The following is a 26,393-nucleotide window of genomic DNA, read 5'->3' as shown; positions in this document are numbered from 1 at the left end:
AGAAAAAGACAGGGAGAGAGAGAGAGGACCTGAAACTTGAGGAGACTTGAAAGTTCAGAGAAAGGCTTTTAGGAAACACAGAGGGGTAATAATTAGAGGCACATTTTCCATTTCACTGTCTTTGCAAATTGAAATTAAAGAAGGAGAAAAAAAAAGCATGCAAAAAATAACTGGCAGTTTACACTGCTCCCACTTCCTGCTATTCCCATTTGATTTTTTTGTTGCTGTTCTTTTGTTTTCTGGTCAGGTGAAAACGTCTTTTCACCTGGGCAAAGGAACTAAAGTGTAAGTGATCTCAGGTAAACCAAAATGGTATTTGGCTGTTTTTTACCCTTCTCTGCTAGGCCTATACTCGCTTGGTTTTATAGTGCACTGTGTGCCTTGCAGCTCTAGAAGCTTGTGTTCAAGAGCTAAAATGGAGCCAGCACTTGATTAAGGCAGATTTGATCAGGTAAGACAATAGGCCCTGTGTTTTAAAGAGTATGCCACATTTCACAGCTTCTCCTGATTCCTTTCCCACTGCAGTGCACAATGTGTGCGTGAGTACAAACACACACACGTCAGCTTGTGCCCAGTTAGACCCATTCTTGGCTTTAGTCTGCTTCTACCTGGAATGAATGAAAGGTGATCCAGATCTTTCAAATCCCGCATCCTTCTCTGTCTTCCAAGTAGATCCTTAAAAAGGCCAAAGTCTGCTGCTCTGCTAATTGTCTTGCTGTTGTACTGTTGTTTTGTAATTTTAGTCTTTTTAGAAATGTCTCCAAAGTCTGTGCTTTGTGATGGTAAGGACAACAGTCTCACCTTACTCACATGGGTATGTCATTCTAATGTGAAGGGGAAATGTCCACTGGCAACATCTTTGTCATCATTATGCTATCTGCGTTTATGCCATTCGTAAAATTACTCTTTTTGTGGTGTTTCTGAGATACTGCCCGCTGCAGCTGTGTTAGAGAGCTGAGTGCTGTCTTCATGAAACACTTTGCTTCATACCATCTCTTTACATCATTTTCTTTCCCAGATAGAGTATGCTGTGATTGGTGTGATAGAGCATAAATTCTGTTTGGTTGCTAAGTATGCAATCAGTAAATTACTAATTAACCGTAGCAATTCATCATCCTTCTACTGTGTAGATTTTTAGAGAAACCTACCAGTTCTCTAAGGCAATAAAAATAAACTTAGAGCAAGATTGAAAACAGCAACCTGCACTTCAGGTCAGTTTAAACTGCTTATGTGGGAACATTTTGGCTAATGGGGATGGTGCCACAGGAGAAGTGTTCTGCCATAGGAGAAGCATTTCACTACCCTTGAGTTCTTCAGAGGAAAGGAAGGTTGTTCTTTCTAATCTTTGGCTAATTGGAGTTGATGCATTCATTATAACAGATACATTGATAATCTGAATATCTATGGAGCACGGTGATTGCTTACTAGCTGAGTAAAACGAGTTTTTTCAAGCACAGTCATTTTTTTCAGGTGTTACCTTTTGGTGTTCACAGTTCCTGTTGTGGTATCATGATACCATTTTGGTTTCTTCGCCCACCTGTCTTAAGCATTCTAAGCAGCAGAGGGAATGTTGCTATTCCATTCAGGTTTTGGGAACATTTGTGTTAAAACTGGTGAAGTATGTGGCATTTCATTAACATCTTTTCAAGCACTCTGAAACAAGTACTATCTGGGGGGGATGCAGGGTGAGATGCTCTGTTTTTTGTTGGTGGTGGGTTTCTTTTTTTGTTTGTTTTGTTTTTTACACCCCCCCCCCCCCCCCACTTTTGTTTTCTACAACAGCCGCAGAAAGTGGAGTTAAAAAAAAAAAAAAAAAAAAAAAAAGATCAGGATATCAACATGCTAAATAAGCCCGTTGTAATTTGCCAATGTCTAAGATAACCAAGAAAAAATAAGCTGCAGTGTTGGAAGCAGGTGGGGTCCCTTGTAGAGAAGAGAGGGTATAGGCAGATACAGCTCTAAGGAGTTACTACAGCCAACTTGCAAAAGGTATGGGCACTTCTGAATTGCTCCACACAACTTCCCATCCTAAAGAAGGTGAAAAGAGAAACACAGTGAGACAAAATTACCCGTTTCTGATTGTGTTTACGTTGGGGTAATTATTTTCACCAGAGACGTTGTCATTTTACAGTGAGATTAGGATCAAGCCCAATATTTTGAAGCTTAGCTTTAGTTTTTAAAGTCTGCAAATGTATGCTGCTGCAGGCACATGATAAATAGTTCTGAAATCAATATGGAAAGCTATTAAAAATGTGGTTTTGTGTCTATGTCTAGTATGGTACATTAAGATGCATGTATCATTCTACATTCTTCCCTTCTCTCTCTCTATATGTGTGTGTGTGTATGGGTGGAAATTTTGAAAGTACTCAACATTGGTCAAAGTGTCCCCAATGGAAAATATAACATTGACCTCAAATAGCATCACATTTTAGGTCAACGATGAGTGATTTTTAAAATACTACCCTTAAGTATATATTTAAAGAGGAATTGCTAGAGTGAGACTAAGTTCCCTGATCCTAAAATTCTGTCTGAGAAATGGTGATGAGAGGGAGAAAAAGGTAGATAGAGCACCCCCCTTTCATTTGTCCCAGATCAGTACTGCTTTGGCATTTCTTTTGTGATTTCCCACCAGGGACTTTTTGTAATCTGAAGACCTGTTCAAGCAGGAAAGTGAGCTGGCAGTGACTATTTTACGTCTTTCATGTTATTGAATGCATCAAGAAACGAATAGCTGGCTGCACCAAGCTCTCGAAACAACAGGGAAAAAAAATCTTCACATTGGCTAGCTGCTAAAGACAACTTTTGGTAAGCACTGCAGTCAAACAAACAACTTTTATGAGTGAGAAGATCCATCTGCTATCACTAATCTTATAGATTGTTCTGTTCTCTGATACTTCAGTATTTTAAATAACATCTAATGGGCCAGAACGTACGAAGCAATCAATGTTTTTCAACTTCCACAGTCATCAGCTGCAGGTATATGCTATCCTAGCACAGTAGGCTTGGAGCCAGAGCCTTGGCTCATTTAAATCAATGTCAGCAGTTTACAATAGGCTCAGAATGTGGCCCCGTACCCTTCTAAGAGAAAAGAAAATTCTTGGCCAGCAAATAGTCTTGGTCTGTTCTAAAAAAGATGCTTCATTGATACCACCGGGAGGCAGAGCCACAAGACAAACATCGTTACGCTACTCCAACGGTTAGATGTAAGATTGCTCTGACTCCTTAAAACCTGAGCCCACTCACTCTGGAGTTCATCAGACCTTAGGAGAAAGGTGACTCCACTCCGTCTAACAGAACAAAAAGGAACTAGCAAAGAAAATGAAGCCAATACTTCATCCGTGCTCATTCCTCTCTTTATATCTGCAGCGCCTGATGCTTTGTTGGGGATCAAGATTATCCCAATGGGCTGCAGGGTTCAGAGCCCTGCGTGCTGAGCCATGCGGTCCCACAGGCAGCATCGATCTCAAGTAGCTCTGCCAACATGTGGCCGCGTACCTGGCTGTGCCGAGTGCCTGGCAGTCTGTCGCTCCCGGCCGCCGTGGCAGCTGCAGCTGTTACCAATCTTGGCTTCAGACTCATGGTGGCCAGGAGAGTACGTGGTTGGCCTTGAGAGCCTGACGGTCTGTCTCTGCCTCTCTCTCTTTCATTTTGTTGGCTCCATATATTATATCAAATATCTTTAAAGAGCACAATTTGAATGATGGAGCTTATAATTCCATCTCGGGAGTTCTGATGACTCGAGCTTGGTTCTTGTGGTTTATGATGTCACCGGGACCCATCGATGGAGTCGTAGCCCCATAATTCACCGTTGCCCTGTTATTTATTCTGTGCAATAAATGGCTGCAGTTTAATCACCAGAGTAAATTGCTGAAGCATCTTTGTGGAAACTATAATGTTACTGTAGCAGTATCTATGGCAACAGGGATTCAGTCGTGGTGGCTAATGCAGACAGACCAGGAGCACTGTTAGCCCTGTGCACGCAGCGAGCAAGGCGTGTGTACCGGCCTCAGGGGGATGAGAACCTGAGGGCCAGATCTGGACGAAATGTAAGAGGAGAAAAATCTATTAACTGCTAGACAGGTACACAAGTGGATGTCGCGTGGAGTCTGTGAAATTAGGATGTGGATCTAGACTTTACCCGCCTTTACAGAAATGCAGCTGTCATTTGTGGAAAAAGATGTTCTGGAAAAACACATGGCTTCTTTGTAGAGATGTTAAGTAAAAAAGTCTTCTGCATTTATTTTCTTTTTTTTTCCTTTTCCAGTTCAGGTAGGAAAAATCACACCTGTGGATACTTGAAACAAATGATTCTGAACTTCCTACAACTAAGGTCTGAATTCAGTTGCACAATGGGCAAGAGAAGCAGATGCCTTATTTTAGCTCAGCTGTCTCAACTCTTCTTGCTTCTTGCCTCCTTGAAAGGCCTCACAGGAGCTAGAGTTTTAGTCTTGCTGGGGCATAATGTTCCTTAAGCTAAAAACAAAACACAACTTTCTTTTTGGCAAAATACATTTTGCCAAACTATTTAATGTCATCCAAACATGTTTAGTGGTTGTGGACATGCAGTTGGCATTTTAATTAGTATGTGTCTGTGATGCAGTTGTCATAATAGAACATTATATTATTTTTCTTATTTGTTGTTTTTTCCTGAAGTCATATTTATAAGAAGGTTTTGCTTTCCAACTCTTAAGTTTATATTCAAGCCCCAGATTTTCTGTTTTCTTCTTTAAAAAAAAAAAATAATCCTGTAAGCTATAGACTTTTCATCTCTCTTTCCATCTCCCACTGCTCCTTTACTCCTCCACGCTTTCCCAATTTCTATTTTCATTAATTTTCTCTTTGGGAAAGAAACGAGGAAGAAAAACATTCTCTGTTCATCCTCTTTCAATACCCTGTGAATGCTTGTAATGCTCTGCTCTTCTTTTCTCATTTCCCTCCCTGAGCAGCCCTAAAGAAGTATTGCAGCGTGTGGTGTCAGTGCCCTGACAGTCTGCTGCTTATGGTCAATGTCATTTTACAATGTAACTTTTTTATTTATTTTTTTTTTTAACTAGGGGTTTATTATTTTCTACAAGGATCCATTGTTTTAAGCCATGCAACCAACATGTGTTTCTTGAGATATCACTTACCTTTCAAACAAGTAGCAGTTGAGTTTCAGTCATCAGACTTGGCTGTCTCTGGATTCATACGGTTATTCTGTTCTGGTAACCTGATCCAGCACAACAGGGTAAGAACAGAAAGAAAAGCCTTAATTTATGGAGGGTCTCAGTTCTAACCATGTAGTTGCTTAGATTTTGTCTTTATCATGAATCATTTCTAATGACAGTTTAAGAGAAAAGAGTTGAAAAGCAAATCTTACCTTTCTCATCACTGACAGCGTTTCATAACTTTAATCAGAGCTTTTTCTGGCAGAGCTTTGCACGATGGGTATTATGCAAATAAATGGCTAAACTAAAGGGCTGTCCAGCAGCAGAGCAAAGAGCCTCTTCTTTCCTAACACAAGATACATCTTTACAGCAGGGATTTCAGAGCTACCTTTAAGCAGTTTTTCTATTTGTGGATTCTTAAAAGTTGTCTAAGGAGCCTCTCAGAGGACACTTGCATTTCTTGGTCACCTTTCACAGGGGCCATAGAAGTTCTTCAGGAGCCTCCCTTGTCAGCATGGACCAAAGGTTGAGGAACATAAAGGTTGCTGGCCAAAGCCCTCGTGGACTTTAATGCAGGCAGAGCATTTCTCCTTCCTCCAGTGTGCCAGTATCTGGAGAGTCAGTGGGTTTGTAGGTCTCATGCTGGTCTCTTTTTCTTCTTTCGTGTTTGTGGCCTGTCAGATCTTTGAGTTGCCATGTTCTCAGTGTTTGTACTTGCTGTGGGAAGACCCTTTGTCAGGCTGAAGATTTTCAGTGCTGCTGTGAAACCAAACAAATACATTTCTTGAACCCTAAGGGAGCAGCGAGAAGACCTACAAAGTGTGCTTCCCACGTCACCATGGACTTGACTTGGCTGCCACTTTTCTTGTGTTTCCTTCGTGACCTCCAACTTTTCCTGGTTTGGAGACAAGTTTCCATCTAGGATGACTACATACTATGTTCTTTCTGACACATGTTGACAAATTCAGTTTGATTTTACCCTGCAGGTCTTTCTAGACTTAATTTTGTCATTGTGGAAGGTCATCAAAAGGGTAGTGCTATTTAAAGGCCGAATTGTGTCACATTTACTCATGGGGCAAGTACTTGGCTCCTTGAGGACGTCCATTCATCTACATGGAACTACACATGGAGTAAATGGCATCTGTTGTAAGCAAAGTCTCAGGAGCCTGCCTTACTTGTCTCAGGGGGACTACCTGGGGAGTAGAAGTCAAGTCCTTGTCCACGCCATTGATTTTACAGCCCCTCTTGTTACAAGGTGGCTTTCTGGCCCCCTCTAGTGACTGGCCACATAGAGGTTTATGAGAGAGAGACAGCCTTTCAGCAAACAAAGCAGCCATTTTCACTCCAGCAACATATGGCTTAAAATTTAGAAGTGCTTTTTAAAATCCTGACCTACTGAGTTTGTTCCCATTGCTCACAACCTGCTCGGGAGCACCATGTAACTGACTTGCTGGGACTTCCTACAGTCAGAAACTGTTCACACAGATTAAGGGTGGAACAGTCCACACTGATCTTAATGTGGTGGCATGGCCCCAGTTATGCTCCTATAAGCCCAGAGGTTCATGTCCGTTAAGGGAAGCTTGGTGGTTTTGGTGTTACAGCTGCCTTACCCAAAGAAACCCATGAATTGAAGGGAGTATCAAGAAGGACCATCTGCTGTTGAGTTACAATGAAACGTGGAGTGACAGTCGATTTTGAAAAGGTATTTTCAGAAGCTTTTTTCTTCTTTTTGTACTGCTGGAGCTGCAAAATGGGATCTTATTTTAAATATGAATCTGAAATTTTATCCTTCTTTATCAGCAGTGGGTACTTAAGAGGCAGATATTTATCACATGCCTGCTTCCTTGTGAGAGTGTGCAAGCAATTTTTGTAACAGTTTTTCTACTACTTGGCTAATGGGGAACAGTTCAAATTATTTATTCCAAGAAGCTGGAGCAAGGTTGACAGCCTGAGGGTACACCTAAAAGCACCATAACGCTTTTGGCTTTAGATGTTCTAAGCCCCTTAAGAAACAACTGCCTTGATCTTTTAGTGCCCTGGTAAATCATTTATTCTGGTCACCTACTTATGAGTCTCCCCTCACACGTCCTATCAGATGAAATGAGCTCGATAGACAGCTCCCTGGCTTGTGTACATAGCTCACTGCTCATAACCCAGCAGATGAACTGCAACAACCCAGAACTTCAGAAGGGCTCCCGGGGCTGCCTGGTAACCTTCCTTGGTCAGGGGCAGCCTCGGTCAAATCAGAGCTGAAATTCAAATTCCTCTGACAAACAGGGTGGCTGGAGCTGGAGGTTTTGGAAGGGGTTTTTCTCTCTCGAGTTACCGCGTGTCGCAGGCTGCGGCAGGATGTGTGCTGTTGAACGTGCTGCAATCCCCTCTGCTTCTCCCTCCTCCTGCAGTGTGCCTTCCTGCTCCTCGGCAGTCTGTTTCAATTCTCCTTCACCTTGGCCTGACCAGGGTCCCCCAGGTTACCCAGTGATTCATCTCTTTGGAATTTGGGAGTGCTGCTTCTCTGCTCCTACCCAGGTTGGCAAAAGGGTTATTAAAGCATTAGAGATTAACCAGCACCTCCTTTGGTGAATATTTAGGCTGAGAGCACTTGATGCCACACATCATTTTACACATGTATTCTGACACCATGCTTTAATACTGCACCTCACATTTCTCTTTAAGCATGATTGTGAACAACTTTTCCAACTGCGATTGTACTAGAGGATCCCTGACACTGGTAATGTACATGAGGATTGATTTCAAGTGGATGCGTGTTTGGATTGTCCTGTTTCTATTTCTGAAGGCCTCCCAAGGAAGCTCGCTTACTCTTCTCACCCCATCGCCTCCGATGGGACCGAGTCATTGCATTCAGAGTGCACACAGTGACACCTCCGAGAGACTTGGGCTGTTCTCTTGTCTCACTTCTGCTCTCTCCCAGGCTGGATGCACGCCCTGAAGGTATGTGGTTTGTCTCAAGATATAAGACTTCCCTCCTCAAAAACTACATTACTTCAACAAGCCACAACGGTCTGGCAAGAGGGAGAGGGATGCTCTGTTAGTGCAGCTTTCCACAGAGATCTTTTCTGTAAACTCCATGCAGCCGGAAACATGCTCTCACTCTCCTGAGCTCACGTGCGTGCACATAAGCACATTCCCTCATGCAGCAATTTCAGTGATGTTAAAGTACACAGACACGCTTGCTTACACATGCACAAATACTTTGTTGTATTTGTGCATAAATACGGGCAGAAATTCTCTTATCTGTGCACACAATCACACTCGTGGAAACCCCAACCACCAGCACATGGTGCTGTGCATGTTAATGCCACCAGTACGCACGCTCCCTCTCTCTCACAAGCATGCATGTGAGGATGCAAGCACATTTATGCACCTTGCAAAGTTGCAGAATTCGGAGGGAGGGATGAATAAATCAGGTCTGAAGGGACCTCTTAAGATTTAGTCCAACCTCCTCATCCAAACAGGCTCAGGGCTTTGTCAGATGTTTAAAAACCTCCTGGGTTAGAGTTTTGATAAAGCAATTTTCTGTCCTTATATCCAGGCAAAACCTTTACTCCTTCAATTTATTACTTTTATTATGAAATTAATTTATGTCTTTTGCTCCTCTGCCACACACACAAGCAAAGAGCCTGCATCTGTCTTCTCTATAATATCATAGGTATCAGAAGGCTCTTATTAGGAGTCCCCTAAGCCTTCTGCAGCTTGGACAAACTCACTCCCCTCAACTTCTCTTTATAGAGCCCATGCTTCAGCCCCTTCACCTTCTCGGTGTCTCTCTGCTCATCAGCATCTTCCTTCTACTTGTGGACTCACAGCTGGATACAGAGATATTTACAGAGGAATGATAATTTCCCTTGACCTACTGGCTTTGCTCCTGTTACAGCACAGGATGCTGTTAGCTTTCATTGCTACCAGGTACCTGTCAGCTGGGTATCCATGTGCTCTTGGCTGGAACTGGGCTGATAACAAAATAGTAAATACAAAAGTGAAGCCGTGTGCTTTGCTTCTTAGCAGTCTGTGCTAAAATCTGGTGGATCTGAGACCTCAAAGAGTTCCATGACCCTCTTCAGGAGATCACAGTACTTGATCCAGCTAGCGGGTAGAACAGGGTGGGTAAGATGACCTACAAGATCTATTCCATAATTGCATGATAATGGCCTTCCATGCTCTTCTTTCTGGCCTTGATGATCCACTAAAAATTTTACCTTTCTCTTGTTTGGAGGGAATCAGCCATTTGAAATCTCATCTTCCAGTCCTGTCCTCATGGTGGCCGGTATCTGCACTGGTCACAAGGCCTCATCCAAGTCCCATTTTTCAGAAGTAATATGGGAGGGACATCCATGATCACTGGCTCTGCTGAACAGCACTAGGACAAATGATGGGCTCACAGTGCTCTTACAGTACCGGTGCTTCTGCACTGACGTAGCCTCCAGTGCAGGAAATAGCTGAGCACCAAGAGGTTGCTCAGTGTGATTCATCCACATCACCTACAAATCACAGGTTAAAAACCTTGCAGTACTTAATGCAGGGAAGAACTTCAGACTCTGCAGAGACTCCTACCTATCTATTATCCTGTAAGGCATGCACTGAAGGGAAAGGGGTATTTTTTTTAGTTTCTTTTCAGACCCCAGTTAGGAGAATCCCTGTTGACACTTCTCAGCTTTGTGCAGAGCCACCAAATACACCAACAAACAGTTGTTTGAGCCAATTCTATTCAGGTAATCATAAAATTAGGTTCTCCTAAATGCTTCTAAATCCTCAGGAAGTGTCATCTTGAGCTACTCTGTGTAAGATCTTGTGTGTTTTTTTCCCCCAAATATTTTTGAGATCAGTTTTTCATATTTCATATGGTGAAGCTCCCACATCTTTTCGTGGTGCAGTTTGAATTTGGAGAAGTGCCAAAGGTAAGCACTTCGTCTGGGGAAGCCGAGTTTCCAGAACTTAGTCAATTGCTTCCTTACTGTCTGATCCTCTCCACCCTTCCAGAAGAGAAAGGATGCCAAGGAGTGTGAAATTTCCAGTTAATTCCTAGAGTCCACATTAGCCCTTGCAATATTTCTGACATAAAGTGGTTTCTTTGATCAGAGTCAATATTTTCAACAATTTCATACCTGGGAGTTATTTGTTCTAGAATTACTTTAGTTACTATGTTCGCAGTAGCAGATGCTGAAGGGAAGGTTCCACCCACCCTGACAAATGATCTACCAAGACTAACAAGTATTTAAATCTACCTACTCTAAGGAGTTCCGTAAGATCTACCTGTACATTTTGGAAGCGTTGAATTCCTGGTTCTCGCCCCCCTTTGGGCTGACTGCAGCTAATTTTCCTGTTTACCTTTTAACATACTGCACAACTCCTGCATACGTGTTCAGCCAGAGTGTATATATATATTCCTACACATACATATTTCCATAGCACCGCATCACACATTGCTTGAATTCCCCAATGACCCTCTTGATGTAAAACAGTTAGTATTTGTCTCATTAGCACTTTCGTCAGCATTTCTCTACCATCAGGGAGTATCTGTTTTCCTTTGGACTTCGTGACTCTTAATTCCTTAAAGATCTCTTTCTCTTAAAACTTTTTAGTTCTTTTTAGTTTTGGGTAGGGGTAGCTCAACAATTCCCTGAATCCTCTCTGGATTTATTCTTCATTCCCCCTCAGACAGTAGATGCCCTAAATATTTGACTTCTCTTTCTACGAAATTTATTTTCCGATGCTTTCAAGCCCTATTTTCCCAGAAGGTCGAATAGCTTGTTAGTGGCTTCCTTCACAGCTGTTTTCTCCTGTCCTAACAATAAAAGATCATCCACATATTGTAACAGTAACACCTCCTCGGGAGGTGAAAATTTGTTCTAGAACTTGCCCAAATAAACTGGTGGCCCTGTAAACCCCTGAGGTAAAACTGTCCATCTGTATTGTTGCTTCCGCCCCATTTCAAGGTCTTTCCACTCAAAGGCAAATGTATCTTTGCTCTCAGGGCCTGAGAAAACCCCATTAATAACACCATTATTCCAGCCTAACAATTTACTATTTGAATGCCCAATTTCATTATCAAATCCTTTCCCACCAAGGTAGTCCCTGCCTCAGGTGCATGCAATAATTGCCCAGTGATCATTCTATCCCTGGTCTCAGCTTGGTGTCCCCAAAAAGTGGCACTGTTATCCCAGTCCCTTCTACCCCCATCACATTTAGGGTTTTATTAGTTAATTTCAGCCTTGATACTTCACATGGCAGTAATGACCTAGCTGCCCCAGTGTATTGGGTTCACATGGCAAGGTTCTGGTAGCGGAGGGGGCTGCAGTGGTAGCCCCTGTGAGAAGAATCCAGCAGCTGCCCTGTGTTAGATAAGGGCCAGTTCCAGCTGGCTCCAAAGGGGCCCACTGCTGCCCAGAGCCAAGCCATGAGCAATGCAGTTTAAATCTCTGAGAGCACACCCAAGAAAAGGAAAAAAAAAAAGAAAAAAACTGCTCCACAACAGCAGCTGGGAGAGTGAGGAGCGAGAAACCTCCCTGCAGGCACCAAGGTCAGTGCAGAGCAGGGGGAGTGCAGTGCAGAGGTGCTCCAGGCGCTGGAGCCAAAGCCCCCGTGCAGCCCACAGAGAGGCAGCCCCTGGTGAGAAAGGCAGACCCCCACAGCCCATGGTGTACCACAGTGGAGCAGCCCATTTAGGAATAGCCCAAGAAGGTCAGCACCCCACAACAGAGCAGAGGGGAGAGTGACTGTGAAGGAGCAGTGGAAATGAAGTACCAGGGACTGACTGTAGGCCCCATTTCTGCCTCCCTTCCCTCCCCCCACCCCCGTGCCACTCAGAGCAGGGAAGAGGTGGAAGCACCCAACACACTGCTCATCCTCTTTTTCTTAAGCTTCTACCTTATTTTGGAACAGTGAGGCCTTCTATTGTCCACTTACCTACTTAGCATTTCTCCTTATTATGACTACGCAACTACTTTGGAATACAGAAAAGTAATTCTCTACTGCAAAAACACCACTTCCTTTCTCACACTTGTCAGGCTAAAAATTCACCCAACATCATGTTCTGTTCTGTTTCTGAGGATAATTTCATGCAGCACTAACTGGTAAACTGAGAGCACCTGCAAGGTGGACATTAGTGATGTGCCTTGTGACTGTCACATTCAGTTTGTCTTCAAGCTGGGAGGAAGTCTGGAGCAGGGGGTAGGTTTTGGTGTTTCTGAGGGGGATTCTTTCTCATTTTTCAGATGGGAATCAGGATAGTGGATGGAGACCAGGCCACTCCTCTTGGCCAGCTATTCCTGATTCTTTTTCATTGGCCATGAGTCAGCCTGCTTGGGCGTTGAGCTTCCCTTGGGACTCTTCACTGCTACTGAAGAAGCTCAAGCTTTAAGACTTTCGTCTGCACCACAAGCATGTAAAGCACAGGAATGCTGTCGCCACATATAAGGTATGCACAGCAGGCTGAAGTGACTTTGAAGTGGCCACCAGTGTGTAAGAGCACATGGAATATTGGTGCTTAACCTGGGGTTCAGGGAACAGTGACCTCTGAAAGCTTTCAGACATGAATGTGTGTGGATGTGTATTTAAATACACATCCACAAACTTTTTTTTAGCTACCTGTGGCTCAGCATAAGGGAGGCTCAGCTCTGATTCCAACGATTTGCTCGAGTAACGCATTCATTGGAATGGTATAAGATTGATAACATCTTAACTACAAGTAGTGGTTGGCCTCTTTTAAGTGTTTCCCCATACATTTGCTGTTAATACCTTAGTAATGGTAATTTGTGGGGATTCTTCAAATATACAAGAATGGGAATGTGTATCTCTGTGTTCATGTGTGCACACATCTGAGAACATCCACTCGCATTTATTTCAAGATGGGTTTCTTTCTTATTTGGTGTGTGCATCCTTCCACTCAGCCAGTCCTGTGTGGATGTTCAGGGTGTGTGTTGCAGGCTGTGGTCATGCGTGTCTGGATGTGCTTTTGTTATTGCCCAGCAGCTGCAGGTTTGTCCAGACTTCGTGCATGCACATTTTAGGACAAAACGAGCATTGGTTGGTTCGGGAAGGGATGCATGCTTTACACCCAGGGGCCAAATCCTGACTTTCCAGGTGAAGCTAAAAGTGTCAGCAGCACAGTTCCTAGTTAGCATATTGCCTCTGACTGACAGCTGGGATGTAGGGGGATGACTTTGGTTGGCCTAGCTCTCATCTGCTCTGAAAAAGAGCAGCTGATGCCCTTGACTAGCAAGCGACGCCTGGCGCAGCCTGTCTGATCGTGGCCACAGGCCTGGTCACTCATCTCAGCCAACCCTCCTGGTTTTGTTCCTGGCCATTATCAATCAGACTGCTGGAGAGATGAGCCTCTTCATGAAATTTGTATTGCTGCTCTGTAGAGACCTGAAGGTTTAAGTCTGCCATCTGGCTCAGATAAAACGTGGAGCGCAGCGCGCGCTGTAATCCTGAGGATGTCTGCAGGTTCATGTGGTGCTGCGTTTGTGTATGTGCATCCAAGTGTACACTGAGGGTGCTTTTATGCTTATCCTGTGTGTTGGGGTGGGTGTGCAGCTAGGAGGGCTGAGGCTGCGAGCGTGTTTGTGTCGGTGCCTCTGTGGATGCACGAGTGTTTGTTTGGAGCTGGCTGGGGACAGGCAGGTTGCACGCAGCGCCATGGAGGTGGGTGTTACTGTCACATCCTTGCTAGCAGCAAACAATGTCACATCTCTACCTGGCCTGCAACATGACACATGCTGTAAAAACAGCAGCACCAACAAGCTCCAGAGCCACAGGAGAAGGCAGAGCTGCTCTTTTTGCTCATCAGTTAGGAAATCATGCCAACCCCAGCAAAGCATGCCGGGATCAAAACCAGCTTTTGGACTGGGACTCAGGGAGTGAAAGAGAAGCAGTAATTCGTTTGCCATTGCCCTCAAGCCAGGAAATCCAAACCCCAAGCATTTCCCAGGCCACAGCACATTCGAATCGAAAGAGTGTCAGTGAAGCACTCACACGCCCAGGCAGCAGCGCACACCCGTGCGCACAGGCACGCCCGCGTGCACACGCACAGGGAGAACATCAGGGGCAGAGAATTGTTCCAGCACCACTGCGGTTAAGATGCAGAGACAATCTCGAGTTTTCAGGCCATAGCTGTCAGGATGCTTTGGTATATTCATCACCCTCCACTCCGTGGTGATAAAAATTTACACAGCCAACGAAACGAAGATTAATTTCATGTGAAAAGCTGACAGAATGGCCCATGTCATTGCTTTATTTGTGCCAGCACTCAGTAACTCGGTGCAAGTTCCATTGAGGTGGCAGACACCCCGTCCCCTTGAGCCATCTCTTCTCCTCTCTAATGATGCCACCGTTTTGACAAAACCAAGCAACACAGCCGGTATGTGCGAATTTGGAATTAATTTTCTTTCAAAAGGTCAAGTATGTTAATGAGCTTTTGGCTGCCTGTGTTTTCTTTCTTGTGTTTTTCCCCTGTTAATGGGGGAAGAGGGAAAAAAAGGAAGGGGGGGAAATAATTACAGAAATGAAAATGAAGAAAGGAGGGAAAGAAAGAAGCTGTGAACATCGGAAAAGGCAGGATTTAGTGTAGATTTTTATGGGTTCTCCTCTTCTGGGGCCGAGGCAGACTAATTGTATCAGCGCAAGTCTGTGCAGTTTGCTTGGAGCTGTTGAGTGAGGCCAGGGATGTCACGGATAGCAGAGTTGGTGTAACCTGGCACAGAGGAGGTGAATTGCACCTCCTTTGCGCTCAGGAATTGACGGCAGCCCTGCGTGTTGGCAGCTGCCTTCGTTTTCCATCACAGAAAGGCTGAGCCGTGCTCAGCGCGGGTCTGGGTGTGTGCTGGGGGCGCAGAGAGCAAAGGAAGGTGGAGGAGAGAAAAGGGTTCAGGGGCTTGAGCTCTTGTGCCCATTAGTGAGAGGAAGCTGGGAAGAAAGCTCCGGTGCCCTGGGAGAATTGCCAGGGCCCGATAATTCATCTAGCTTAGAAATATGTCAAGTAGGCAGTTTAAAGAGAAATTGTCCCCAGCTCATGCAATTGTTATGAGCTGTTTGAAATAACCAACTGCCTCTCATCCCCGTGTTCCCAAATTTCCTGCCTTTATTCCTGCAAGTCAGACTTTGCCACTTACCCAGTCATCCCGGTGTCAGGAGCTGGTTTGGTTCCTCGAGGCGCTGGGTGATGATCACCATGAGAAAAGGTGGCAGAAAGAGGAGACGATGTGTCAGGGCATGAGGAAATGAAGCTGCCCTCCTGCATTCTCCTCCTGGCTTTGTTACTCTCACCTGGATAGATATAGGGTAGGATTCATCTCACCTGATGTTAGCATTAAACAAAGTATTTGGACTGAGCTAATTTTCTCGGTTTCCTTTCTTTTTAACAGAGAAAGATGGGGAGGAACACATATCCCACCTAATTCAAGATGAGAGAAATTCCATTCTGGCAATGAATTTCTTTCTCTGTTAAATATAAAGTGAACTTAAACAATTAGCTTGGACCGAATCCCTACTTTTAGAGGCTTAAAATTATGGGGTGTGACTTTCCCCTCGTTCTCTTCTCCCTGCTCCCATGCTGGCTCTCATTTCCATATACAGCCTAATCCTACAGGCAGGGGAAACTCAGCATTGCTCACAGAATTTGTATGGGTGACATAGAATCGATGCCTTTCACAACAGCTTGCCCAGGCTGGCTCCATGCTTATCCGTGTTGTGGCAATACAGCTTTTGGCTGTGAGCTGGCCATTTCTGCCTAGCCTTGCTGGAGTAAGCCCAACATATGGGTTCTTGGGCATTGTCCAAACTGCCTGTGTTGACTTTGGAGGGTGCGTGTTTTGCCATCCTGGCTACAGTGCAAGGAAAATTGATGTGCAGTGTAGCAGTGCCACTGTCAGCCGGGACATATTTAAGGGTGACCTTCATTAGAGTTTTGTTGTTGTTTTGTTTTACACCCTACGCAGCTGCTTCTGTTGTATGGGTCCTTTTGCATGTATGATGCTCGCATGCTCACCGCATGAGTCACCCTGCAGCAGGGCTGCCTCAGACTCATGTCTGGGGCATGGATTTCAAAAGCACTCAAGTGACCAAACTTAATGATTTTCAGCTGACTTCTAGTATTGTCCTAAACATGGAATTCTTACCCATAAACCACAGTGCTGCCCACGCTCTCCCCCCTCTTTCCCAGGCTCCATCGTGTGCATGGCGGCACGTTCTTCTCTGCTGACCCTGCTGCAAGGTAGAGTGCTCTGGCACGCAGGTAGGGTGGGGAGCTGTGGGCAGGAGGATTCACCAGAGGAGTCTGGGGGCTCTCTTGCATGTGCTTGCACACATCGTCTCAAAATGCACGTGGGCACTTGCACCTGTATGTATTCTTCCACTGTAGAAGCTGTTGTGTCGTTAAGCAGGTACTATATTCCTCCTTAGAGGTGGCTTCATATCTGTGATGGAAGGAAATGATTTGCTAAGCTCTGTTAAACCCCTTCATTACACCAGACAAAGTGGGAGAAAAAAGGTATTTAAAATATTTGGGGGACAAATTATATTTTGAGTGCTCAATTCCAGCAACAGAAAAATATGTGAAATGTACCCAAAGAGATTGCTTCATTCATGGACTTGATAAAGTAGGGCATCCCTGTTCCCTCTGTCCTATTGTTGCCTGGGATGTCAGAAGAGGACAAGATTTATAAGAACTTGAGTTCTTAGGGGAACTTCTCACCCAGTAGCTCCCTGGGGCTTTAGCTAAACTGTGGGATATTCAGCGTTTCCCAACTCTTGCGTTGAAGACTGTCTCCTCTCTTCCCAGCTGCGAGATGTGGCTGTGCACCATTTCTGCTTGCTCCCCTCCCACGCTCTGGTTTCCGTAGGAAGGAATCCTGGGCATGTGAGTCAGGGAGCTGTAGCGTGCTCTGGTTGTGTCACCAGTCTGAATGATTCAGGGCTGAGACCGCACAACACACCTACCCCGTGATTTGCATATAGCCCTTGGGACGCTCAAAGCCACATTTTCCCAACACACCAAGTTCTTGAGAAAATGCAACCGCTTGTTTTGGTGCATAAATATAAACTTAACCCTTAAGAGCAGAAAGCAGATCTCTGACCAGGTGCACCAGGGAAGGGGATCTGCTGCCCCCCTCCTAGCACTCCCCATACGTGCAGGTATCATCTGGGGAGCGTGGTGTCCCTTCTGGCTGTGTGCTGCGCTGTTTGGCCCCTGTTCTCTCAGCTTCTGTTTCTCTCTCTCCTCTTGTTTTTTTCCCCCTGTGTGAGAGCACTGGCGCCTATGATGGAAGGTCATCAGCGAGGTTACTCAACTGGCTCCAAGTATTAAGGCTTCCTGCTCTGCTACGACGAGCTGCCAAGCCTCCCCTCCCTGCTGCTCACCACAAACCCGGTGTCTGTCTGTCTCCCTCACCACCCTTCTCATCCCCCTGCCACCAATGCAGAAAGCCAGATGCCCATACAGCATGCAGAGTGAGAGAGGAGGCACCCAAGCTACTTTCAGATGCATTTGTGTGAGTGCTGAAAGCAGTTTGGCCCCAGGGTGATGTCGATGTTGCTTACTGATGTGCGTGTCCGTGGGGCCAGGTGAGCTATCTCTGAGTGTGGGGGCAATGCCCCTCCAGAGCCTGCAGCAGGTTCCTGGGTGGGGGGGGGTCTGGCCCAGCAGTAAGGCTTTTATTCCTGTTGGGATATATCACCAGGTTTTTCAACATGATCCTGGCGTGGGTAATGGTGAAGGGGTTTGTGAAAAGTAGCTAAGGAGAATATGGTTTCTGTCCATAGGTGTGAGTTGGCTGCACAAGGACCTGTAACTTCCTAACAAAATGCTGGGGGGGTACAGATTGAAAACAGTTAAAAACCTCTGCCCTAGACATGAACCTGGGGAAAGACAAGAACCCCAACTGTCACTAATGAAGTGAAATGTCCCCAAAGGATGATGCAGCGATGGACAAGCAGCTGTAGAGCAAGGGGAGAGAAGCAGCACCCTGGGGACTGCATGGAGATGGGGAGAGCTTTATTTACAGGAATGGAGCATGCACCAGAAGAAAAGGTAGAGGATCCTGGGAGAAGAGGAACAGAGAAATATGGTGGGAAGGGGGAAAATGGGCTGATTGATGGCTATTTTTGTAAAATCCACGGGTTGGGGGATACTGCTCCAAAAAGCACCATAGAAAACAACCATATCCAAGTGAAAATACAATTTTCTTTAGAAATAATAGACAAGCCCTACCTACTGATCATTCAACAGGATGAGGAAAACTGCTTGCTCCACCCTCGCAGGAGCTGTGGTGAGGTTAAAGCCACAGCTCCTTGGGATAAGGCTGCCAGCGCTGCACACCCCGCTCTGGGCTCCCAAAGTGTGGGGGCACCCAGCTGCCTGCCTTCTGGCTCCCCTTCTGGGCAGCACAGGGGGCTCAGGTTTGTGAGGGTCCCACTCTCAAACCAGGACAGAAAGCAGCTGCTTTAGAGGAACTGATTTTAGTTCTGCAGCCATGGCAGCATCCCTTGAACTCTCTTTTCTCACAACTCCCTTTCTTAAAGATCACGTCGGAGACTTTCTGCTCCTGTGCCAGACTGCTGGGAGCACCAGCCAGAAGCTCTTTGTCTTCTTCTGCGACCTCTAAGGCTGCAGTAAACACACCTTGAGTTCTTCATGAACAGCCCATCTGGGTTTGGCCTACTCTTTGCCAGTTTATGCTAAATTGAGACCACAAAGACCTCATTTCATTACTTCATTTGTGTAGGTGTAGAGGTATTTGAGTTCTCTGCAAACATGGGTATTCATTCATTTAGATTTGTTAATTTTCTTTAAGATGAGACAGTGAGAAAGCCAAAGCCTCACTATTAAACATCCAAGTGTGCTTTAAGAAATAATTAAAAAAGCATAAATCTTAAATTAACTGATTTCTAATTATGGTTTTGATGTTCATCTTTCAGGGTGCTGCCACCAGCGTGTTAGCAGATTTTTGTTCTGGGAACTCCTAGCCAGATATCAACAACGAAAAGATGAAAAAAGCACTGGAATAGGAGAGGGCTGCCAATGGTAAGCTCTGCTGGGTCACAGGAACTGGGGGTAGCTATTGCCTTATTTCACTGCACCATAATTTAGCTGCTCCTTTAGTTTTTAGGCTCTCAATTTGTAGGGGTGCATTGCTCTGGTTAAGGGGTAAAGTGAGGCAAATGGGATGGGAGGATGTTATAGATGTGAACTACAGGGATGTCCTCACTTTTTCAGGGGGTAGAAAATCAGATGGAGTGTATTTGCTCTTGTGCTGTGGCCATGAGCAACAAAGGAAAAGAGCAGGGGATTTATCTAGCTACAGTCTAATATTCTTTTGGCTGCAGCAAAGGCTGCAGCACTTCCCGACTATCGGCTGGCGCTTTCACTCACACACATCTGTGATTGATGGGCAGAGAGTATAAACACCTCATTAGTGCTATAATTCACTGGTTAGGGCTCAGACTGTGCTGTGGGAGGGAGGAAAAAAAAGAGTTGAGAAAGTTTAATAAAGAAAAAAAAAATGGAAGAAGGAAAAGAACGGATGTAAAGGCCACACAAATCATTCCAGGGAGTTATCTGACCTGCTTTGAAAACTTTAATTGCTGATAATGGACAACCTGTTGGGTGGTATTTTATTAACACTAATAGATTTTTACGGGATATTTCTCACATTGCTCTCCCAGAGCCTGAGGAATACATTAAATATTAAAAGTTAATGCTCTTGGTTGCTGTTTCAAGGATGCCCTGCTGATAACGAGCTTTCCCGCAAGTTAGAAACCAGGAGAAAACATGAGCTGCTTTTGCCATTTACGGCCTCTGCAATAATAATGAGGAAAATACTTGAATCTTGTGTGCACCTTGCAACTGAGGTTCTCAAAAGTCCATCCTAAATGCTATGTAATGGAAGTGCTCAGCCCAGAGATGGTGGGTGTACCTAATCTTCAGTCATGGCTGTGCAAGCGCCGAGTTCCCAAGTCCCACGCTGAAATCAAATGCTTCTAAACCCCCATGTGCTCCTTTACATTTCAGTTATTCAAAGCAGAAGCCTGAACCAACAACTCATACCTGTTTCTCAAGAGAGCTTATGTCTGAAATGGATGTGCTATCATATTTTTCTTTAATATGCCTAATGGTTTTATAAAAGTGTTGCTTTCAGGCTGTTTTTTTTTGTTGTTGTTGTTGTGTTTTTTGTTTTTAAACAGAAGTGACCCAGCTACCTGGAACAGAAACCTCAGAGTCTCAGGAAAGAGCTGCAGAAGCCTTTGAATGTGGGCAGCAAGGGGTTTTCTGGAAGGCACTCTCAGCATCCCGAAGTCCTATGCACAGCAGAGAACCTTCCAAGTATGGAGAAAAAGGCCAGTTCTGTACTATAAGGACATGGATGCAAGCAGCCAAAGAAGGAGAAGAAACGAATGCCAACATACTTTCCCTCCAGCAAACTGAAGGGAAAGTAAATTTGAAGCTGAGTGTGAACAGTAACCAGCTCATGTGGTGAGTCAGAGTGAGGTCTTGCATTAGAACTGAAAAGTCATAATACACATTTCTGCTCGTGGGTGAAACCTGGCCTCCTTCTTTAGTGACTTCTTAGGACATACCAGCCCTGTCAGCAGTTATGGCCTGGACCTAGAAAGCAAACTTGAATTTGTTATGCCCTGCCTCAGTTAGTTGCCTGTGGTGGCCTGTCTCTTTTGTGTCATGCCATCTACACTTGTGGGAGCAACGGTCTTGTTTTTGGACCTCATTCTGACCATGGTTTGTGCAGCCACCTTCTTGTGCCAAACCAAGCTGGACTGCATGGCCACATCCATGCTCTCTGGAACAGCACGGGTACAATCTTGGTGAGTAACTCTGCTTTCCAAGCCAGTTTGGCTGGAGAGCAGCTTCCCAGGCTTTTTTGTGCAGTCAGCCAGCTAAGATCTTACCAAGAGCCCGTTGAACGATTCCAGCTACCAGGTCTAACCATAGACAGTCTACAAGAAGATGAATTTCTATACTTACTTTCTCTGTTTGTAGTCACCCCATTAATACTTTGGGCTGGATTGGCATTGTGTTTCAACTCTTCTCGCCATTTTGCATTTCTGTACAAATAGTAAAAGCTATTGAAACTACCAACTCAACTTTGGCAGCCTTTCCTACCCTCTGTGCTCCAACGGGGCACTTTTCCTTCAGTACCCCATGCCCAATTCCTGTTGACATTTGTCATGATAAACAAAAGGGTTGTGTTGCTTTGGAGTGGTGCAGACACGAACAGCGACTCCAGTTCAGTCTCCTAAGTGTGGCTTTAATGATCCAAATCTCATCTTGGCAACTTGAGCATGCACTGCTAGTGCTACAGTTTTCTAAGGAAGTGAGGACTGACCACAAAGACCAGTTTTCTTCTCATATATAGGCCTGGCTTGGGTCAGTAATGTGCATTGCAGGTTTCAAACTTGGCCAGGGAACACTTAGCTAAGCCTGTCTTCACCAGAGAGCGTTCTCGTTCAAGGAATGGACATAAACTAGTCTATGTCAGTTCATCGAGATGCCATGATTTTTTCTCCAGAACAGTCCACAAGGAATTTTGCAGCTTAAGTATGAATATGTAGGTGGTTACTAAGCAGAAGCATTTTGTCTTACAATAAATGACGTCACTGCGGCTGCGAGGTAGGTGTAAGCAAAACCTGGAACTTCAGTGTCTGGGAGCCCTTACCTTTCAAGTTGGACAGGCTGCTGAATCCATGATGCAGGAGGCGGGCAGGGCCTGCATCATGCCTTTCTCATACACGGGGACCTTAAATTGCTTGAAGTGAGCTCTGTCCAGGTGCTTTAGTAGTTACCTGAATCGTGCACCTTCCCTCTGTGCGTCCGGGAAGAAGCTGCCTAGAGGGTAACAGGGAAGAAGTGATGGGAGACTTGGTGGAGTATTTCTTTCCAAGGGAGTAGATCCTTTGGCTCAGATGCTCCAGGATGTGCTTTGTTGCTAGACTGCTATTTAGCAATAAAACAGCCTCGGTTACTTAACGGGAATTGACTGCTTGGTCACTTCTCCCCCTGCCAGCCCATCCGTTCTCCCCAGCTTCCCTCCCATGCAATAATGACAGCTTTTCCTGATTGACCCCACAGGCTTACGAAAAACCTTTTTACTTAAACGTATATTGACCTCAGTCTTGCTGCCCAGTGAATTATGTCACAGCTGGCAATCTGAAAATCATAAATTAGACCTCAAACCTGTGGAGCTGTCTCCTAATGATACGGATCTGAGCCTTTATCGATGAAGGTTCTACCAGGTGCCTTCAAGTCTCTGACAGCTGGCAGGGGGAATACCCTTTTTATGTTTTGTTTTGTTTTCTAAATTCATCCCATAGGCCCTGTGTTTTCTTTCTTTTTTTTTTTTTTAATTTTATTTTTCCTTCCCTGTCTTTGTGGTGAGTATTAAATTTTGTTACTTGCTTTAACCTGCCCATAAACGGGGAAGAAATGGGTGATGTCAAAATCTGAGGTGCTCTTAATTTTTGGGCAGTGCAAATTTTATCAGTCTTTCTTCCCTTCTTATTGACTGTGTGTTGATTTTTTTTTCCCCAATGTTATGATCTAGACAAATGCGCTAGACAAATGAGAAATTTAATGATGTTGGAAGCATTTCTCCCTTACTCTGTAATGCAACATAATTCCAATAGATTCCCTTTACATTCATCGTCTTTTCCCCCATGACTTGGGACGTATTTGCTTGTTGTCACTTTTTGGAGGAGGGATGGGGAACACTCCATGACATGTGAAGCATCACCGTAAAACAGATCAAGCCTTCTGTCTCTGTACAAGTATTGACCCAGCAGGAAGGAGGCAACTAACTCTATGGCATTGTTTGTAAAAAGATCTGTGTTGTGCTTGACTTAAATAGTAAAAAAGCCACAAGTTGTCATGATTCACTGTTCTTTTGGGGAGGAAGAGAGGCAGAGCTTGATCTTCCTCTTCAAGCAGACAGGAATAGGAATTAAGTGTTCACACATCTTGCGTGGGTGGCAGATCCAGAAAAGGAAGGATATTTGCTTGCTTTCCCACATCTCAAAATAGGGCTACATAAATAGTTTGTCTTTGTCTATGCTGAAATACACTGATAACAAAGCGGGAAAGAAGCTTGTTTTTCAGTTCTTCTAGCAGCAGTGGAAATGTTACCTTGGTGATAGACCCATTTCATGTTTGAGATTTTAGAGGCCTGATTTTATATCTGTGGCATGTTCCTTCAGTGCACCATGCGAATCCTTGAGCTCAGGAGTGTCCTGAGTTCAGGATATGTTGTAACTTTCTCCAACCCAGCCTAGCTCCATGTCCTGACTGGAAAATGCAGAAGGGTACATTTGGTGATAGCTATGGGCGGTATTTGTGACGCTGTGGACAGACCAGGCAAGGCTGACATCAGTTCATGGTTGATGCTCTTGGCTCTGAATGTAATGAGTGAAGTTGTGAGGGCCCTCTGCACCTCTGGGGTGTTCAGTGTTAGGGATGGAGATCAGGCCCTAAGATAACAAGGTGATGAAAAGCACTTTCAGAAATACTGACACATAGACAGATGGATAAAAGAAGATGTTGTAAGAGAGTGTAGAAATAAATCCCTTTCATTCTGCTTTTGATCTTCTGAGTTTTTCAAATATACGTCATCAATGAGCTTATATCCTGCAATTTTAACAGCCTTACAAAGTGTTTCTAAAAGAAATGGATTTGTGCATGTATTTTAAAGACACCAGATTGGCATTGTCTTTATTGAGATTAAAATACTCCCCTGTAATATTCGCAATGTGACGTCAGTGGAACTGGCATGTGCAGCACTGCCCAGAGAACAAAACTGGCTGGAAATTTCCTCATCTGCTTTTGTTACTGGTGAGGACGTAAATGCAAATGACTTAAAGGTTGGACTGGTGGGAGAAAAATGAGTAGATTATGTATTTTATTCCCCTTTTACTAATGTAAAATGCAGGCACTGGTACAGACATTTGTGATTTTAATACAAGATTTTCAAGTAGATTGTGTCCCTTCAAAGAAAATATGAGCTCATAAATACTGCGAGATTAGAGGTACTGAGGCCTGGATGTGGCAACAGCTCAGAGTTTATGGCATTCCTCAAGGCATACGGTATAAGATGTTCTGTGACCTGGCTTTTATGAAGATCAAAAGGCTTAAAACCGTTGAGAATAAGATTTTCAAATTATCCAGGGGAGACACCAACTTGTCAAATGGGAGGAGGCCCTTTGAAGTGTGGAGATAAGGACCTTTCTAGCCTTCAGTCATATCTGAAAGCCATTTCCAGCCCAGCAGAGGAACGTGTCATGCAGCTGGATTGGGTTTGCCCATGTTGTACAGAGGAATGGACAGGCGGAGTTGGTGCAGGTAAACAGCTGACAGTATCTCTCAGCCAAGTTATAAACAGATCCGTAACTGAATGTTTGAAGAAGCTTGAAAGGGCATGGAAGACATAAAAACATATGTTGGAGGAGGTGAGAATTGCACATTTTTATGTTAATATCTCCCTGTACTCTGGGACCACCCTCCTGAGTCAAGCAGAGCATTTATCCTGGGGAGCTGGAACAGCAAGTACGTCGCTACATATATTATCTCAACCTTGTATCTGAGCATGGAGGAGCAGGTGGGAATGCTCAAAAAGAGCTTCTGGGTGGGAAAAGGGTGAAGAGAGACAGAGGATGGCCTCATGCCTCTGCTTTCTGGCCAAGAAGCTGAGCCAGTGTGGGGCCAGGAGGGAGGAAGCAATTCACTGCTCTTGTAGGCCAGGAATAACTTGCCACTGGTAGGAAATAGCTGTGGAAGATGTATTTTGTGGAGAAGCTCCTGCTAAGGCAGGGCAGCTGCACAGCTCTGATTTTCAAGCTGTCCCTGAGCTCGCCATCTTGTACAAATGCTTACATATTTGTTCATTCCCTTCTCAGATTCCTCTGTCTGGTTGGCATCGGCAGCTGGATTATCAAGATGTCTTGACAAAGTACTTCTGCACAGTATTTTTCATGTAATCAAAAGCTGTTAGCACTGAAATATCTTCCCCAGAAAGGATTCTTCTGAGCTGGTAAGAATAATTTCTGGTCACATTTATAGAAGTTTAATTGGCATGAAGACAAGATAAACATCCATTATGTTTTGTGTTCTTTGTGCTGATGATCTAAGGATACACAGTGTTTTCAGTCCATAAAGAGTGACCATTTACTTTCAGTCTAATGACTTTTTAAGAGAAAACAACTAAACAAGACAGAACGAGAATAAAGTTTGCATGGCAGACACTATTTGATATATGTTTTCTCTGTAATAAGCTACATCTCTTGGTTGACAGTAAAATAGAAGTTGTCCAAAGCTCAAGGTGAAAACAATGGTATGGATGGCCTTATATTCCATGTGCAAGCATTGAATTTCCTCATGGCAATGTAATTTTTTGAAAATCTTGTCCTAATTATCACTGCTCACATAGATGCTCTCTAGGAACTATTGTACATAGAATTGGTCAGAAACATTTTGACAGTGTGGTTTTCCATTGGAAAATGACATTCTGGCAAAAATGAAATGGTTGAAGAAATCACATTGATTTGACTTTTTTTTTTTTCTCTTCAGGGCAGCATTATTGTTGCTCAGAGATGAGCCTGAATGGGTTGAAGCCATTGTTTTTATTTAGTTGTTCTTTTTCTTTCCAAGTGGTGTTTTGTTTTTTGCTTCTTTTTCTAGTAGTATGTAGTAGAGCATAAAACATTTACAACATATTTCAGTGGGCTCAAAATAAAGTTGTGGAGGAAATACTGAGCTTTTGGGGGTCTTTTCCAAAGCAAACCATAAGTAAGTAATGAAAATACAAAATTTTTTATTGAACGGAAATTTATTCTTTTCCTCCCCACAGGCTGAACCATGCATGCTTTACAGATATCCTGGAAGTACTGCAGGAGGAGCTCACTGTTCTTCTCAGCAAAGCTTTCTTTTTCGTCACTTCTGACTATGCTGGTTTCCTTTGTCATCCTTCTTAAAGCACCAATTTCCCAAATACTAGGACAGAGAGAACTATGTTGTCAGCTTTCCACTTACCAGTGTAATGAGTAGGATCCTGCGTTAACGGGCCCACAGGTCTGATTCATGGAGGAAATTACTGTGTCCTTGTATCCTTTTAATTGTAGGTTTTAAAACCAAAGCATAGAGATGCATATAAATTATTACATTGTCGTTTAATCTGGAGTCAGTCCAGTGTGAACCCTGAACGCCTGGAGCTGCTCCAGCAGAGTGGCAGGAAC

The 26,393-nt window shown here is 44.3% G+C and overlaps 1 long non-coding RNA gene across 7 annotated transcripts in view; it reads left to right on the top strand.

Moving 5' to 3' along the window:
• LOC311446186 overlaps positions 1–26,393 on the top strand; it is a 265,671-nt gene that overhangs the window by 226,120 nt on the left and 13,158 nt on the right. For all 7 annotated transcript variants that reach the window (XR_014698788.1, XR_014698789.1, XR_014698790.1 and 4 more), the window contains 7 exons: positions 2,633–2,805; positions 12,380–12,582; positions 18,075–18,192; positions 19,080–19,185; positions 20,346–20,634; positions 25,059–25,192; positions 26,009–26,261. This is a non-coding gene — a long non-coding RNA (uncharacterized lncRNA). The remainder of the gene's footprint in view (positions 1–2,632; positions 2,806–12,379; positions 12,583–18,074; positions 18,193–19,079; positions 19,186–20,345; positions 20,635–25,058; positions 25,193–26,008; positions 26,262–26,393) is intronic.

Source organism: Aythya ferina (genome assembly GCF_964211825.1).
Source record: "Aythya ferina genome assembly, chromosome: 17".
NCBI lineage: Eukaryota > Metazoa > Chordata > Aves > Anseriformes > Anatidae > Aythya > Aythya ferina.
This window is presented reverse-complemented; position numbering and strand designations above follow the sequence as displayed.